This window comes from Oryzias latipes, chromosome 1 (genome assembly GCF_053564925.1).
Source record: "Oryzias latipes strain Hd-rR chromosome 1, Olatipes_Hd-rR_3.1".
Taxonomy (NCBI): domain Eukaryota; kingdom Metazoa; phylum Chordata; class Actinopteri; order Beloniformes; family Adrianichthyidae; genus Oryzias; species Oryzias latipes.
The window spans coordinates 3,322,900-3,336,051 of NC_136237.1; the positions used below are offsets into that span (position 1 = coordinate 3,322,900).

The following is a 13,152-nucleotide window of genomic DNA, read 5'->3' on the forward strand; positions in this document are numbered from 1 at the left end:
TTCCTTAACTGAATAATAAAAAAGCTTTTTTGCCTTGACGACAGAAAGAGCGGACAGCCACAGATCCTAACGGGTCATGTTTCTCCACCTCTCCTCTTTTGCAAAAGGATGGAAAATTCATGAAAACTCTTGTGAGTCTCTTCGTTTCCCAACTGCACATTTCATTTTTGGACGTCCTAAACCATCCGAATCTACGAAGACCGGACGGGAAGCCAACAACAACGTACATGATGGCAAAGGCAAATTTGTAAAGTGCTGGTATCAAACATCCCAATGGCAGCAAGATGAACAACACAACAAACTGAAGAAATTTGCTACGGTAAAAATAAATGGGCACTGTTCCAAAAATCAGAAATATCTACAAGAAGGCCACATCAAAATTGCAGTCTTTTGCAACGTATGCTAATTCTTGTAGTCTGTTAAAAATGTTGTTTGTTTCATGCAGGAATTTCCCTGATGGTCTAATGGCTAGGATTTGGCGCTCTCACCGCCACGGTCCGGGTTCAATTCCCGGTCAGGGAATCTTCTATGTTCAAAAGGAAACTGGAATGAAACACTAGTTTAACCTACAATGACACACATCCTGAACCATTTTTCAAAGAGAGACCAACCTTGCGTGTTGACCACATCCTAAAGAAGATAACCCCATGAATGAAAGCATCTCTCAGCATTGAATGATTTCTCTTACAAGACGAAAACGCCAGCATTTCTGTAGTGTGAGCTAAGCTTTCCTTGTCATAGATCGACATTGGGCTTTTTACGTTGACACTCTACATGTTTTAATGAAATACTTTGACACAAGAAGGTTACTGAACATAACAAAAACAGCAATCAATGCATTGGCTGGGAATTGAACCCAGGTCAACTGCATGGCAAGCAGCTATGCTACCACTATACCACCAATGCCCACGCAAGTGATGCTACCCCCACATTAAAGGTAGAATCTCCCAGCCTGTGCAAATTTCTGCAGGGAAGAGTTCCCGCCTCTAGTCCAAGAGCCCATCATTGTTGCACAGTGGCACAAGCCATTTACTTGCCCATGTATATGTTTATGCAGTAATTAATGTGCATTTGAACTATCAGCCCAGGAGTACTAGCAGCATGTGTGGGGCAGAGTTACCTGATCCATCTGGACATCTGTTTGACTTTTTAAAGTAGACACATGTTGCAGTCAAGAAGACAAACATCCCAATGGCAGCAAGATGAACAACACAACAAACTGAAGAAATTTGCTACGGTAAAAATAAATGGGCACTGTTCCAAAAATCAGAAATATCTACAAGAAGGCCACATCAAAATTGCAGTCTTTTGCAACGTATGCTAATTCTTGTAGTCTGTTAAAAATGTTGTTTGCTTCATGCAGGAATTTCCCTGATGGTCTAATGGCTAGGATTTGGCGCTCTCACCGCCACGGTCCGGGTTCAATTCCCGGTCAGGGAATCCACCATGTTTAAAGGAGAACTCACCTGAAACCCTAGTTTAGCCTATGCACATAATGACACACATTATAAACCACTTTTCAATAGAGACTGATCTAAGACTTGAACCAACCTTGTCATTTGAACACATTCTAAACAAGGGATTCCAAGAGAAGCAAACATTTCTCAGCATTGAATGATTTCTCTGGCAATATAGACATGAAGATGGAAAATTCGACACTTCAGTAGTGTGTGGGCTATGTTTTCCATGTCTTGGATCAACATTAGACATTACAGGTTGACATTGTACAGGTTTTATTTCAATAATATTTAGCATGAAGTTTAATTCTCAAAAACACTAATCAATGAATTGGCTGGGAATTGAACCCAGGTCAACTGCTTGGAAGGCAGCTATGCTACCACTATACCACCAATGCCCACTGTGTCAAAAGGACACTGCATTAAAACTAGAATGTCTAAGACTGTGCAAAGTTGTGCAAGGAAGAGTCCCCACATCCAGTCCAAGAACCCATCATTGTTGCACAGTAGCCCAAGCCATTCACCCGCCCAGCTATGACATCCCCTATGCCACCAATGCCAACTCTCTTGAAGCATTTCCACAGGAGAATTTCCCTGATGGTCTAATGGCTAGGATTTGGCGCTTTCACCGCCACGGTCCGGGTTCAATTCCCGGTCAGGGAATCCTCTATGTTCAAAAGGAAACTGGCATGAAACACTAGTTTAACCTACAATGACACACATCCTGAACCATTTTTCAAAGAGAGACCAACCTTGCGTGTTGACCACATCCTAAAGAAGATAACCCCATGAATGAAAGCATCTCTCAGCATTGAATGATTTCTCTTACAAGACGAAAACGCCAGCATTTCAGTAGTGTGAGCTAAGCTTTCCTTGCCATAGATCGACATTGGGCTTTTTACGTTGACACTCTACATGTTTTAATGAAATACTTTGACACAAGAAGGTTACTGAACATAACGAAAACAGCAATCAATGCATTGGCTGGGAATTGAACCCAGGTCAACTGCATGGCAAGCAGCTATGCTACCACTATACCACCAATGCCCACACAAGTGATGCTACCCCCACATTAAAGGTAGAATCTCCCAGCCTGTGCAAATTTCTGCAGGGAAGAGTTCCCGCCTCTAGTCCAAGAGCCCATCATTGTTGCACAGTGGCACAAGCCATTTACTTGCCCATGTATATGTTTATGCAGTAATTAATGTGCATATGAACTATCAGCCCAGGAGTTCTAGCAGCATGTGTGGGGCAGAGTTACCTGATCCATCTGGACATCTGTTTGACTTTTTAAAGTAGACACATGTTGCAGTCAAGAAGACAAACATCCCAATGGCAGCAAGATGAACAACACAACAAACTGAAGAAATTTGCTACGGTAAAAATAAATGGGCACTGTTCCAAAAATCAGAAATATCTACAAGAAGGCCACATCAAAATTGCAGTCTTTTGCAACGTATGCTAATTCTTGTAGTCTGTTAAAAATGTTGTTTGCTTCATGCAGGAATTTCCCTCATGGTCTAATGGCTAGGATTTGGCGCTCTCACCGCCACGGTCCGGGTTCAATTCCCGGTCAGGGAATCCACCATGTTTAAAGGAGAACTCACCTGAAACCCTAGTTTAGCCTATGCACATAATGACACACATTATAAACCACTTTTCAATAGAGACTTATCTAAGACTTGAACCAACCTTGTCATTTGAACACATTCTAAACAAGGGATTCCAAGAGAAGCAAACATTTCTCAGCATTGAATGATTTCTCTGGCAATATAGACATGAAGATGGAAAATTCGACACTTCAGTAGTGTGTGGGCTATGTTTTCCATGTCTTGGATCAACATTAGACATTACAGGTTGACATTCTACAGGTTTTATTTCAATAATATTTAGCATGAAGTTTAATTCTCAAAAACACTAATCAATGCATTGGCTGGGAATTGAACCCAGGTCAACTGCTTGGAAGGCAGCTATGCTACCACTATACCACCAATGCCCACTGTGTCAAAAGGACACTGCATTAAAACTAGAATGTCTAGGACTGTGCAAAGTTGTGCAAGGAAGAGTCCCCACATCCAGTCCAAGAACCCATAGTTGTTGCACAGTAGCCCAAGCCATTCACCCGCCCAGCTATGACATCCCCTATGCCACCAATGCCAACTCCCTTGAAGCATTTCCACAGGAGAATTTCCCTGATGGTCTAATGGCTAGGATTTGGCGCTTTCCCCGCCACGGTCCGGGTTCAATTCCTGGTCAGGGAATCCTCTATGTTCAAAAGGAAACTGGCATGAAACACTAGTTTAACCTACAATGACACACATCCTGAACCATTTTTCAAAGAGAGACCAACCTTGCGTGTTGACCACATCCTAAAGAAGATAACCCAATGAATGAAAGCATCTCTCAGCATTGAATGATTTCTCTTACAAGACGAAAACGCCAGCATTTCAGTAGTGTGAGCTAAGCTTTCCTTGTCATAGATCGACATTGGGCTTTTTACGTTGACACTCTACATGTTTTAATGAAATACTTTGACACAAGAAGGTTACTGAACACAACAAAAACAGCAATTAATGCATTGGCTGGGAATTGAACCCAGGTCAACTGCATGGCAAGCAGCTATGCTACCACTATACCACCAATGCCGACACAAGTGATGCTACCCCCACATTAAAGGTAGAATCTCCCAGCCTGTGCAAATTTCTGCAGGGAAGAGTTCCCGCCTCTAGTCCAAGAGCCCATCATTATTGCACAGTGGCACAAGCCATTTACTTGCCCATGTATATGTTTATGCAGTAATTAATGTGCATTTGAACTATCAGCCCAGGAGTACTAGCAGCATGTGTGGGGCAGAGTTACCTGATCCATCTGGACATCTGTTTGACTTTTTAAAGTAGACACATGTTGCAGTCAAGAAGACAAACATCCCAATGGCAGCAAGATGAACAACACAACAAACTGAAGAAATTTGCTACGGTAAAAATAAATGGGCACTGTTCCAAAAATCAGAAATATCTACAAGAAGGCCACATCAAAATTGCAGTCTTTTGCAACGTATGCTAATTCTTGTAGTCTGTTAAAAATGTTGTTTGCTTCATGCAGGAATTTCCCTGATGGTCTAATGGCTAGGATTTGGCGCTCTCATCGCCACGGTCCGGGTTCAATTCCCGGTCAGGGAATCCACCATGTTTAAAGGAGAACTCACCTGAAACCCTAGTTTAGCCTATGCACATAATGACACACATTATAAACCACTTTTCAATAGAGACTGATCTAAGACTTGAACCAATCTTGTCATTTGAACACATTCTAAACAAGGGATTCCAAGAGAAGCAAACATTTCTCAGCATTGAATGATTTCTCTGGCAATATAGACATGAAGATGGAAAATTCGACACTTCAGTAGTGTGTGGGCTATGTTTTCCATGTCTTGGATCAACATTAGACATTACAGGTTTTCATTCTACAGGTTTTATTTCAATAATATTTAGCATGAAGTTTAATTCTCAAAAACACTAATCAATGCATTGGCTGGGAATTGAACCCAGGTCAACTGCTTGGAAGGCAGCTATGCTACCACTATACCACCAATGCCCACTGTGTCAAAAGGACACCGCATTAAAACTAGAATGTCTAAGACTGTGCAAAGTTGTGCAAGGAAGAGTCCCCACATCCAGTCCAAGAACCCATCATTGTTGCACAGTAGCCCAAGCCATTCACCCGCCCAGCTATGACATCCCCTATGCCACCAATGCCAACTCTCTTGAAGCATTTCCACAGGAGAATTTCCCTGATGGTCTAATGGCTAGGATTTGGCGCTTTCACCGCCACGGTCCGGGTTCAATTCCCGGTCAGGGAATCCTCTATGTTCAAAAGGAAACTGGCATGAAACACTAGTTTAACCTACAATGACACACATCCTGAACCATTTTTCAAAGAGAGACCAACCTTGCGTGTTGACCACATCCTAAAGAAGATAACCCCATGAATGAAAGCATCTCTCAGCATTGAATGATTTCTCTTACAAGACGAAAACGCCAGCATTTCAGTAGTGTGAGCTAAGCTTTCCTTGCCATAGATCGACATTGGGCTTTTTACGTTGACACTCTACATGTTTTAATGAAATACTTTGACACAAGAAGGTTACTGAACATAACGAAAACAGCAATCAATGCATTGGCTGGGAATTGAACCCAGGTCAACTGCATGGCAAGCAGCTATGCTACCACTATACCACCAATGCCCACACAAGTGATGCTACCCCCACATTAAAGGTAGAATCTCCCAGCCTGTGCAAATTTCTGCAGGGAAGAGTTCCCGCCTCTAGTCCAAGAGCCCATCATTGTTGCACAGTGGCACAAGCCATTTACTTGCCCATGTATATGTTTATGCAGTAATTAATGTGCATATGAACTATCAGCCCAGGAGTTCTAGCAGCATGTGTGGGGCAGAGTTACCTGATCCATCTGGACATCTGTTTGACTTTTTAAAGTAGACACATGTTGCAGTCAAGAAGACAAACATCCCAATGGCAGCAAGATGAACAACACAACAAACTGAAGAAATTTGCTACGGTAAAAATAAATGGGCACTGTTCCAAAAATCAGAAATATCTACAAGAAGGCCACATCAAAATTGCAGTCTTTTGCAACGTATGCTAATTCTTGTAGTCTGTTAAAAATGTTGTTTGCTTCATGCAGGAATTTCCCTCATGGTCTAATGGCTAGGATTTGGCGCTCTCACCGCCACGGTCCGGGTTCAATTCCCGGTCAGGGAATCCACCATGTTTAAAGGAGAACTCACCTGAAACCCTAGTTTAGCCTATGCACATAATGACACACATTATAAACCACTTTTCAATAGAGACTTATCTAAGACTTGAACCAACCTTGTCATTTGAACACATTCTAAACAAGGGATTCCAAGAGAAGCAAACATTTCTCAGCATTGAATGATTTCTCTGGCAATATAGACATGAAGATGGAAAATTTGACACTTCAGTAGTGTGTGGGCTATGTTTTCCATGTCTTGGATCAACATTAGACATTACAGGTTGACATTCTACAGGTTTTATTTCAATAATATTTAGCATGAAGTTTAATTCTCAAAAACACTAATCAATGCATTGGCTGGGAATTGAACCCAGGTCAACTGCTTGGAAGGCAGCTATGCTACCACTATACCACCAATGCCCACTGTGTCAAAAGGACACTGCATTAAAACTAGAATGTCTAGGACTGTGCAAAGTTGTGCAAGGAAGAGTCCCCACATCCAGTCCAAGAACCCATAGTTGTTGCACAGTAGCCCAAGCCATTCACCCGCCCAGCTATGACATCCCCTATGCCACCAATGCCAACTCCCTTGAAGCATTTCCACAGGAGAATTTCCCTGATGGTCTAATGGCTAGGATTTGGCGCTTTCCCCGCCACGGTCCGGGTTCAATTCCTGGTCAGGGAATCCTCTATGTTCAAAAGGAAACTGGCATGAAACACTAGTTTAACCTACAATGACACACATCCTGAACCATTTTTCAAAGAGAGACCAACCTTGCGTGTTGACCACATCCTAAAGAAGATAACCCAATGAATGAAAGCATCTCTCAGCATTGAATGATTTCTCTTACAAGACGAAAACGCCAGCATTTCAGTAGTGTGAGCTAAGCTTTCCTTGTCATAGATCGACATTGGGCTTTTTACGTTGACACTCTACATGTTTTAATGAAATACTTTGACACAAGAAGGTTACTGAACACAACAAAAACAGCAATTAATGCATTGGCTGGGAATTGAACCCAGGTCAACTGCATGGCAAGCAGCTATGCTACCACTATACCACCAATGCCGACACAAGTGATGCTACCCCCACATTAAAGGTAGAATCTCCCAGCCTGTGCAAATTTCTGCAGGGAAGAGTTCCCGCCTCTAGTCCAAGAGCCCATCATTATTGCACAGTGGCACAAGCCATTTACTTGCCCATGTATATGTTTATGCAGTAATTAATGTGCATTTGAACTATCAGCCCAGGAGTACTAGCAGCATGTGTGGGGCAGAGTTACCTGATCCATCTGGACATCTGTTTGACTTTTTAAAGTAGACACATGTTGCAGTCAAGAAGACAAACATCCCAATGGCAGCAAGATGAACAACACAACAAACTGAAGAAATTTGCTACGGTAAAAATAAATGGGCACTGTTCCAAAAATCAGAAATATCTACAAGAAGGCCACATCAAAATTGCAGTCTTTTGCAACGTATGCTAATTCTTGTAGTCTGTTAAAAATGTTGTTTGCTTCATGCAGGAATTTCCCTGATGGTCTAATGGCTAGGATTTGGCGCTCTCATCGCCACGGTCCGGGTTCAATTCCCGGTCAGGGAATCCACCATGTTTAAAGGAGAACTCACCTGAAACCCTAGTTTAGCCTATGCACATAATGACACACATTATAAACCACTTTTCAATAGAGACTGATCTAAGACTTGAACCAATCTTGTCATTTGAACACATTCTAAACAAGGGATTCCAAGAGAAGCAAACATTTCTCAGCATTGAATGATTTCTCTGGCAATATAGACATGAAGATGGAAAATTCGACACTTCAGTAGTGTGTGGGCTATGTTTTCCATGTCTTGGATCAACATTAGACATTACAGGTTTTCATTCTACAGGTTTTATTTCAATAATATTTAGCATGAAGTTTAATTCTCAAAAACACTAATCAATGCATTGGCTGGGAATTGAACCCAGGTCAACTGCTTGGAAGGCAGCTATGCTACCACTATACCACCAATGCCCACTGTGTCAAAAGGACACCGCATTAAAACTAGAATGTCTAAGACTGTGCAAAGTTGTGCAAGGAAGAGTCCCCACATCCAGTCCAAGAACCCATCATTGTTGCACAGTAGCCCAAGCCATTCACCCGCCCAGCTATGACATCCCCTATGCCACCAATGCCAACTCTCTTGAAGCATTTCCACAGGAGAATTTCCCTGATGGTCTAATGGCTAGGATTTGGCGCTTTCCCCGCCACGGTCCGGGTTCAATTCCCGGTCAGGGAATCCTCTATGTTCAAAAGGAAACTGGCATGAAACACTAGTTTAACCTACAATGACACACATCCTGAACCATTTTTCAAAGAGAGACCAACCTTGCGTGTTGACCACATCCTAACGAAGATAACCCCATGAATGAAAGCATCTCTCAGCATTGAATGATTTCTCTTACAAGACGAAAACGCCAGCATTTCAGTAGTGTGAGCTAAGCTTTCCTTGTCATAGATCGACATTGGGCTTTTTACGTTGACACTCTACATGTTTTAATGAAATACTTTGACACAAGAAGGTTACTGAACATAACAAAAACAGCAATCAATGCATTGGCTGGGAATTGAACCCAGGTCAAATGCATGGCAAGCAGCTATGCTACCACTATACCACCAATGCCCACGCAAGTGATGCTACCCCCACATTAAAGGTAGAATCTCCCAGCCTGTGCAAATTTCTGCAGGGAAGAGTTCCCGCCTCTAGTCCAAGAGCCCATCATTGTTGCACAGTGGCACAAGCCATTTACTTGCCCATGTATATGTTTATGCAGTAATTAATGTGCATTTGAACTATCAGCCCAGGAGTACTAGCAGCATGTGTGGGGCAGAGTTACCTGATCCATCTGGACATCTGTTTGACTTTTTAAAGTAGACACATGTTGCAGTCAAGAAGACAAACATCCCAATGGCAGCAAGATGAACAACACAACAAACTGAAGAAATTTGCTACGGTAAAAATAAATGGCCACTGTTCCAAAAATCAGAAATATCTACAAGAAGGCCACATCAAAATTGCAGTCTTTTGCAACGTATGCTAATTCTTGTAGTCTGTTAAAAATGTTGTTTGCTTCATGCAGGAATTTCCCTGATGGTCTAATGGCTAGGATTTGGCGCTCTCACCGCCACGGTCCGGGTTCAATTCCCGGTCAGGGAATCCACCATGTTTAAAGGAGAACTCACCTGAAACCCTAGTTTAGCCTATGCACATAATGACACACATTATAAACCACTTTTCAATAGAGACTTATCTAAGACTTGAACCAATCTTGTCATTTGAACACATTCTAAACAAGGGATTCCAAGAGAAGCAAACATTTCGCAGCATTTGAATGATTTCTCTGGCAATATAGACATGAAGATGGAAAATTCGACACTTCAGTAGTGTGTGGGCTATGTTTTCCATGTCTTGGATCAACATTAGACATTACAGGTTGACATTGTACAGGTTTTATTTCAATAATATTTAGCATGAAGTTTAATTCTCAAAAACACTAATCAATGAATTGGCTGGGAATTGAACCCAGGTCAACTGCTTGGAAGGCAGCTATGCTACCACTATACCACCAATGCCCACTGTGTCAAAAGGACACTGCATTAAAACTAGAATGTCTAAGACTGTGCAAAGTTGTGCAAGGAAGAGTCCCCACACCCAGTCCGAGAACCCATCATTGTTGCACAGTAGCCCAAGCCATTCACCCGCCCAGCTATGACATCCCCTATGCCACCAATGCCAACTCTCTTGAAGCATTTCCACAGGAGAATTTCCCTGATGGTCTAATGGCTAGGATTTGGCGCTTTCACCGCCACGGTCCGGGTTCAATTCCCGGTCAGGGAATCCTCTATGTTCAAAAGGAAACTGGCATGAAACACTAGTTTAACCTACAATGACACACATCCTGAACCATTTTTCAAAGAGAGACCAACCTTGCGTGTTGACCACATCCTAAAGAAGATAACCCCATGAATGAAAGCATCTCTCAGCATTGAATGATTTCTCTTACAAGACGAAAACGCCAGCATTTCAGTAGTGTGAGCTAAGCTTTCCTTGTCATAGATCGACATTAGGCTTTTTACGTTGACACTCTACATGTTTTAATGAAATACTTTGACACAAGAAGGTTACTGAACATAACGAAAACAGCAATCAATGCATTGGCTGGGAATTGAACCCAGGTCAACTGCATGGCAAGCAGCTATGCTACCACTATACCACCAATGCCCACACAAGTGATGCTACCCCCACATTAAAGGTAGAATCTCCCAGCCTGTGCAAATTTCTGCAGGGAAGAGTTCCCGCCTCTAGTCCAAGAGCCCATCATTGTTGCACAGTGGCACAAGCCATTTACTTGCCCATGTATATGTTTATGCAGTAATTAATGTGCATTTGAACTATCAGCCCAGGAGTACTAGCAGCATGTGTGGGGCAGAGTTACCTGATCCATCTGGACATCTGTTTGACTTTTTAAAGTAGACACATGTTGCAGTCAAGAAGACAAACATCCCAATGGCAGCAAGATGAACAACACAACAAACTGAAGAAATTTGCTACGGTAAAAATAAATGGGCACTGTTCCAAAAATCAGAAATATCTACAAGAAGGCCACATCAAAATTGCAGTCTTTTGCAACGTATGCTAATTCTTGTAATCTGTTAAAAATGTTGTTTGCTTCATGCAGGAATTTCCCTGATGGTCTAATGGCTAGGATTTGGCGCTCTCACCGCCACGGTCCGGGTTCAATTCCCGGTCAGGGAATCCACCATGTTTAAAGGAGAACTCACCTGAAACCCTAGTTTAGCCTATGCACATAATGACACACATTATAAACCACTTTTCAATAGAGACTTATCTAAGACTTGAACCAACCTTGTCATTTGAACACATTCTAAACAAGGGATTCCAAGAGAAGCAAACATTTCTCAGCATTGAATGATTTCTCTGGTAATATAGACATGAAGATGGAAAATTCGACACTTCAGTAGTGTGTGGGCTATGTTTTCCATGTCTTGGATCAACATTAGACATTACAGGTTGACATTCTACAGGTTTTATTTCAATAATATTTAGCATGAAGTTTAATTCTCAAAAACACTAATCAATGAATTGGCTGGAAATTGAACCCAGGTCAACTGCTTGGAAGGCAGCTATGCTACCACTATACCACCAATGCCCACTGTGTCAAAAGGACACTGCATTAAAACTAGAATGTCTAAGACTGTGCAAAGTTGTGCAAGGAAGAGTCCCCACATCCAGTCCAAGAACCCATCATTGTTGCACAGTAGCCCAAGCCATTCACCCGCCCAGCTATGACATCCCCTATGCCACCAATGCCAACTCTCTTGAAGCATTTCCACAGGAGAATTTCCCTGATGGTCTAATGGCTAGGATTTGGCGCTTTCACCGCCACGGTCCAGGTTCAGTTCCCGGTCAGGGAATCCTCTATGTTCAAAAGGAAACTGGCATGAAACACTAGTTTAACCTACAATGACACACATCCTGAACCATTTTTCAAAGAGAGACCAACCTTGCGTGTTGACCACATCCTAAAGAAGATAACCCCATGAATGAAAGCATCTCTCAGCATTGAATGATTTCTCTTACAAGACGAAAACGCCAGCATTTCAGTAGTGTGAGCTAAGCTTTCCTTGTCATAGATCGACATTGGGCTTCTTACGTTGACACTCTACATGTTTTAATGAAATACTTTGACACAAGAAGGTTACTGAACATAACAAAAACAGCAATCAATGCATTGGCTGGGAATTGAACCCAGGTCAACTGCATGGCAAGCAGCTATGCTACCACTATACCACCAATGCCCACGCAAGTGATGCTACCCCCACATTAAAGGTAGAATCTCCCAGCCTGTGCTAATTTCTGCAGGGAAGAGTTCCCGCCTCTAGTCCAAGAGCCCATCATTGTTGCACAGTGGCACAAGCCATTTACTTGCCCATGTATATGTTTATGCAGTAATTAATGTGCATTTGAACTATCAGCCCAGGAGTACTAGCAGCATGTGTGGGGCAGAGTTACCTGATCCATCTGGACATCTGTTTGACTTTTTAAAGTAGACACATGTTGCAGTCAAGAAGACAAACATCCCAATGGCAGCAAGATGAACAACACAACAAACTGAAGAAATTTGCTACGGTAAAAATAAATGGGCACTGTTCCAAAAATCAGAAATATCTACAAGAAGGCCACATCAAAATTGCAGTCTTTTGCAACGTATGCTAATTCTTGTAGTCTGTTGAAAATTTTGTTTGCTTCATGCAGGAATTTCACTGATGGTCTAATGGCTAGGATTTGGCGCTCTCACCGCCACGGTCCGGGTTCAATTCCCGGTCAGGGAATCCACCATGTTTAAAGGAGAACTCACCTGAAACCCTAGTTTAGCCTATGCACATAATGACACACATTATAAACCACTTTTCAATAGAGACTTATCTAAGACTTGAACCAACCTTGTCATTTGAACACATTCTAAACAAGGGATTCCAAGAGAAGCAAACATTTCTCAGCATTGAATGATTTCTCTGGCAATATAGACATGAAGATGGAAAATTCGACACTTCAGTAGTGTGTGGGCTATGTTTTCCATGTCTTGGATCAACATTAGACATTACAGGTTGACATTGTACAGGTTTTATTTCAATAATATTTAGCATGAAGTTTAATTCTCAAAAACACTAATCAATGCATTGGCTGGGAATTGAACACAGGTCAACTGCTTGGAAGGCAGCTATGCTACCACTATACCACCAAAGCCCACTGTGTCAAAAGGACACCGCATTAGAACTAGAATGTCTAAGACTGTGCAAAGTTGTGCAAGGAAGAGTCCCCACATCCAGTCCAAGAACCCATCATTGTTGCACAGT

The 13,152-nt window shown here is 42.2% G+C and overlaps 27 non-coding genes across 27 annotated transcripts; 13 read left to right on the forward strand and 14 right to left on the reverse strand.

Annotated features, from left to right (window-relative positions):
• The first annotated feature begins 450 nt into the window (after positions 1-450).
• trnae-cuc (transfer RNA glutamic acid (anticodon CUC)) lies at positions 451-522 on the forward strand. The gene has a single exon. It is a non-coding gene; the product is annotated as a tRNA-Glu (tRNA).
• Positions 523-835: 313 nt separating this feature from the next.
• On the reverse strand, positions 836-906 carry trnag-ucc (transfer RNA glycine (anticodon UCC)). The gene has a single exon. It is a non-coding gene; the product is annotated as a tRNA-Gly (tRNA).
• Positions 907-1,368: 462 nt separating this feature from the next.
• On the forward strand, positions 1,369-1,440 carry trnae-cuc (transfer RNA glutamic acid (anticodon CUC)). Its single transcript has one exon. It is a non-coding gene; the product is annotated as a tRNA-Glu (tRNA).
• Positions 1,441-1,784: 344 nt separating this feature from the next.
• trnag-ucc (transfer RNA glycine (anticodon UCC)) lies at positions 1,785-1,855 on the reverse strand. Its single transcript has one exon. It is a non-coding gene; the product is annotated as a tRNA-Gly (tRNA).
• Positions 1,856-2,048: 193 nt separating this feature from the next.
• trnae-uuc (transfer RNA glutamic acid (anticodon UUC)) lies at positions 2,049-2,120 on the forward strand. The gene has a single exon. It is a non-coding gene; the product is annotated as a tRNA-Glu (tRNA).
• Positions 2,121-2,433: 313 nt separating this feature from the next.
• Positions 2,434-2,504, reverse strand: trnag-gcc (transfer RNA glycine (anticodon GCC)). Its single transcript has one exon. It is a non-coding gene; the product is annotated as a tRNA-Gly (tRNA).
• A 462-nt stretch (positions 2,505-2,966) lies between these two features.
• On the forward strand, positions 2,967-3,038 carry trnae-cuc (transfer RNA glutamic acid (anticodon CUC)). Its single transcript has one exon. It is a non-coding gene; the product is annotated as a tRNA-Glu (tRNA).
• Positions 3,039-3,382: 344 nt separating this feature from the next.
• On the reverse strand, positions 3,383-3,453 carry trnag-ucc (transfer RNA glycine (anticodon UCC)). The gene has a single exon. It is a non-coding gene; the product is annotated as a tRNA-Gly (tRNA).
• Positions 3,454-4,031: 578 nt separating this feature from the next.
• trnag-gcc (transfer RNA glycine (anticodon GCC)) lies at positions 4,032-4,102 on the reverse strand. Its single transcript has one exon. It is a non-coding gene; the product is annotated as a tRNA-Gly (tRNA).
• A 462-nt stretch (positions 4,103-4,564) lies between these two features.
• trnae-cuc (transfer RNA glutamic acid (anticodon CUC)) lies at positions 4,565-4,636 on the forward strand. Its single transcript has one exon. It is a non-coding gene; the product is annotated as a tRNA-Glu (tRNA).
• Positions 4,637-4,980: 344 nt separating this feature from the next.
• On the reverse strand, positions 4,981-5,051 carry trnag-ucc (transfer RNA glycine (anticodon UCC)). Its single transcript has one exon. It is a non-coding gene; the product is annotated as a tRNA-Gly (tRNA).
• Positions 5,052-5,244: 193 nt separating this feature from the next.
• Positions 5,245-5,316, forward strand: trnae-uuc (transfer RNA glutamic acid (anticodon UUC)). The gene has a single exon. It is a non-coding gene; the product is annotated as a tRNA-Glu (tRNA).
• Positions 5,317-5,629: 313 nt separating this feature from the next.
• Positions 5,630-5,700, reverse strand: trnag-gcc (transfer RNA glycine (anticodon GCC)). Its single transcript has one exon. It is a non-coding gene; the product is annotated as a tRNA-Gly (tRNA).
• A 462-nt stretch (positions 5,701-6,162) lies between these two features.
• Positions 6,163-6,234, forward strand: trnae-cuc (transfer RNA glutamic acid (anticodon CUC)). The gene has a single exon. It is a non-coding gene; the product is annotated as a tRNA-Glu (tRNA).
• Positions 6,235-6,578: 344 nt separating this feature from the next.
• trnag-ucc (transfer RNA glycine (anticodon UCC)) lies at positions 6,579-6,649 on the reverse strand. Its single transcript has one exon. It is a non-coding gene; the product is annotated as a tRNA-Gly (tRNA).
• A 578-nt stretch (positions 6,650-7,227) lies between these two features.
• trnag-gcc (transfer RNA glycine (anticodon GCC)) lies at positions 7,228-7,298 on the reverse strand. The gene has a single exon. It is a non-coding gene; the product is annotated as a tRNA-Gly (tRNA).
• Positions 7,299-7,760: 462 nt separating this feature from the next.
• trnae-cuc (transfer RNA glutamic acid (anticodon CUC)) lies at positions 7,761-7,832 on the forward strand. Its single transcript has one exon. It is a non-coding gene; the product is annotated as a tRNA-Glu (tRNA).
• A 344-nt stretch (positions 7,833-8,176) lies between these two features.
• trnag-ucc (transfer RNA glycine (anticodon UCC)) lies at positions 8,177-8,247 on the reverse strand. The gene has a single exon. It is a non-coding gene; the product is annotated as a tRNA-Gly (tRNA).
• A 193-nt stretch (positions 8,248-8,440) lies between these two features.
• trnae-uuc (transfer RNA glutamic acid (anticodon UUC)) lies at positions 8,441-8,512 on the forward strand. The gene has a single exon. It is a non-coding gene; the product is annotated as a tRNA-Glu (tRNA).
• A 313-nt stretch (positions 8,513-8,825) lies between these two features.
• trnag-gcc (transfer RNA glycine (anticodon GCC)) lies at positions 8,826-8,896 on the reverse strand. Its single transcript has one exon. It is a non-coding gene; the product is annotated as a tRNA-Gly (tRNA).
• A 462-nt stretch (positions 8,897-9,358) lies between these two features.
• On the forward strand, positions 9,359-9,430 carry trnae-cuc (transfer RNA glutamic acid (anticodon CUC)). The gene has a single exon. It is a non-coding gene; the product is annotated as a tRNA-Glu (tRNA).
• Positions 9,431-9,775: 345 nt separating this feature from the next.
• trnag-ucc (transfer RNA glycine (anticodon UCC)) lies at positions 9,776-9,846 on the reverse strand. The gene has a single exon. It is a non-coding gene; the product is annotated as a tRNA-Gly (tRNA).
• Positions 9,847-10,039: 193 nt separating this feature from the next.
• trnae-uuc (transfer RNA glutamic acid (anticodon UUC)) lies at positions 10,040-10,111 on the forward strand. The gene has a single exon. It is a non-coding gene; the product is annotated as a tRNA-Glu (tRNA).
• Positions 10,112-10,424: 313 nt separating this feature from the next.
• On the reverse strand, positions 10,425-10,495 carry trnag-gcc (transfer RNA glycine (anticodon GCC)). The gene has a single exon. It is a non-coding gene; the product is annotated as a tRNA-Gly (tRNA).
• Positions 10,496-10,957: 462 nt separating this feature from the next.
• trnae-cuc (transfer RNA glutamic acid (anticodon CUC)) lies at positions 10,958-11,029 on the forward strand. The gene has a single exon. It is a non-coding gene; the product is annotated as a tRNA-Glu (tRNA).
• A 993-nt stretch (positions 11,030-12,022) lies between these two features.
• Positions 12,023-12,093, reverse strand: trnag-gcc (transfer RNA glycine (anticodon GCC)). Its single transcript has one exon. It is a non-coding gene; the product is annotated as a tRNA-Gly (tRNA).
• A 462-nt stretch (positions 12,094-12,555) lies between these two features.
• On the forward strand, positions 12,556-12,627 carry trnae-cuc (transfer RNA glutamic acid (anticodon CUC)). The gene has a single exon. It is a non-coding gene; the product is annotated as a tRNA-Glu (tRNA).
• Positions 12,628-13,152: the final 525 nt, after the last annotated feature.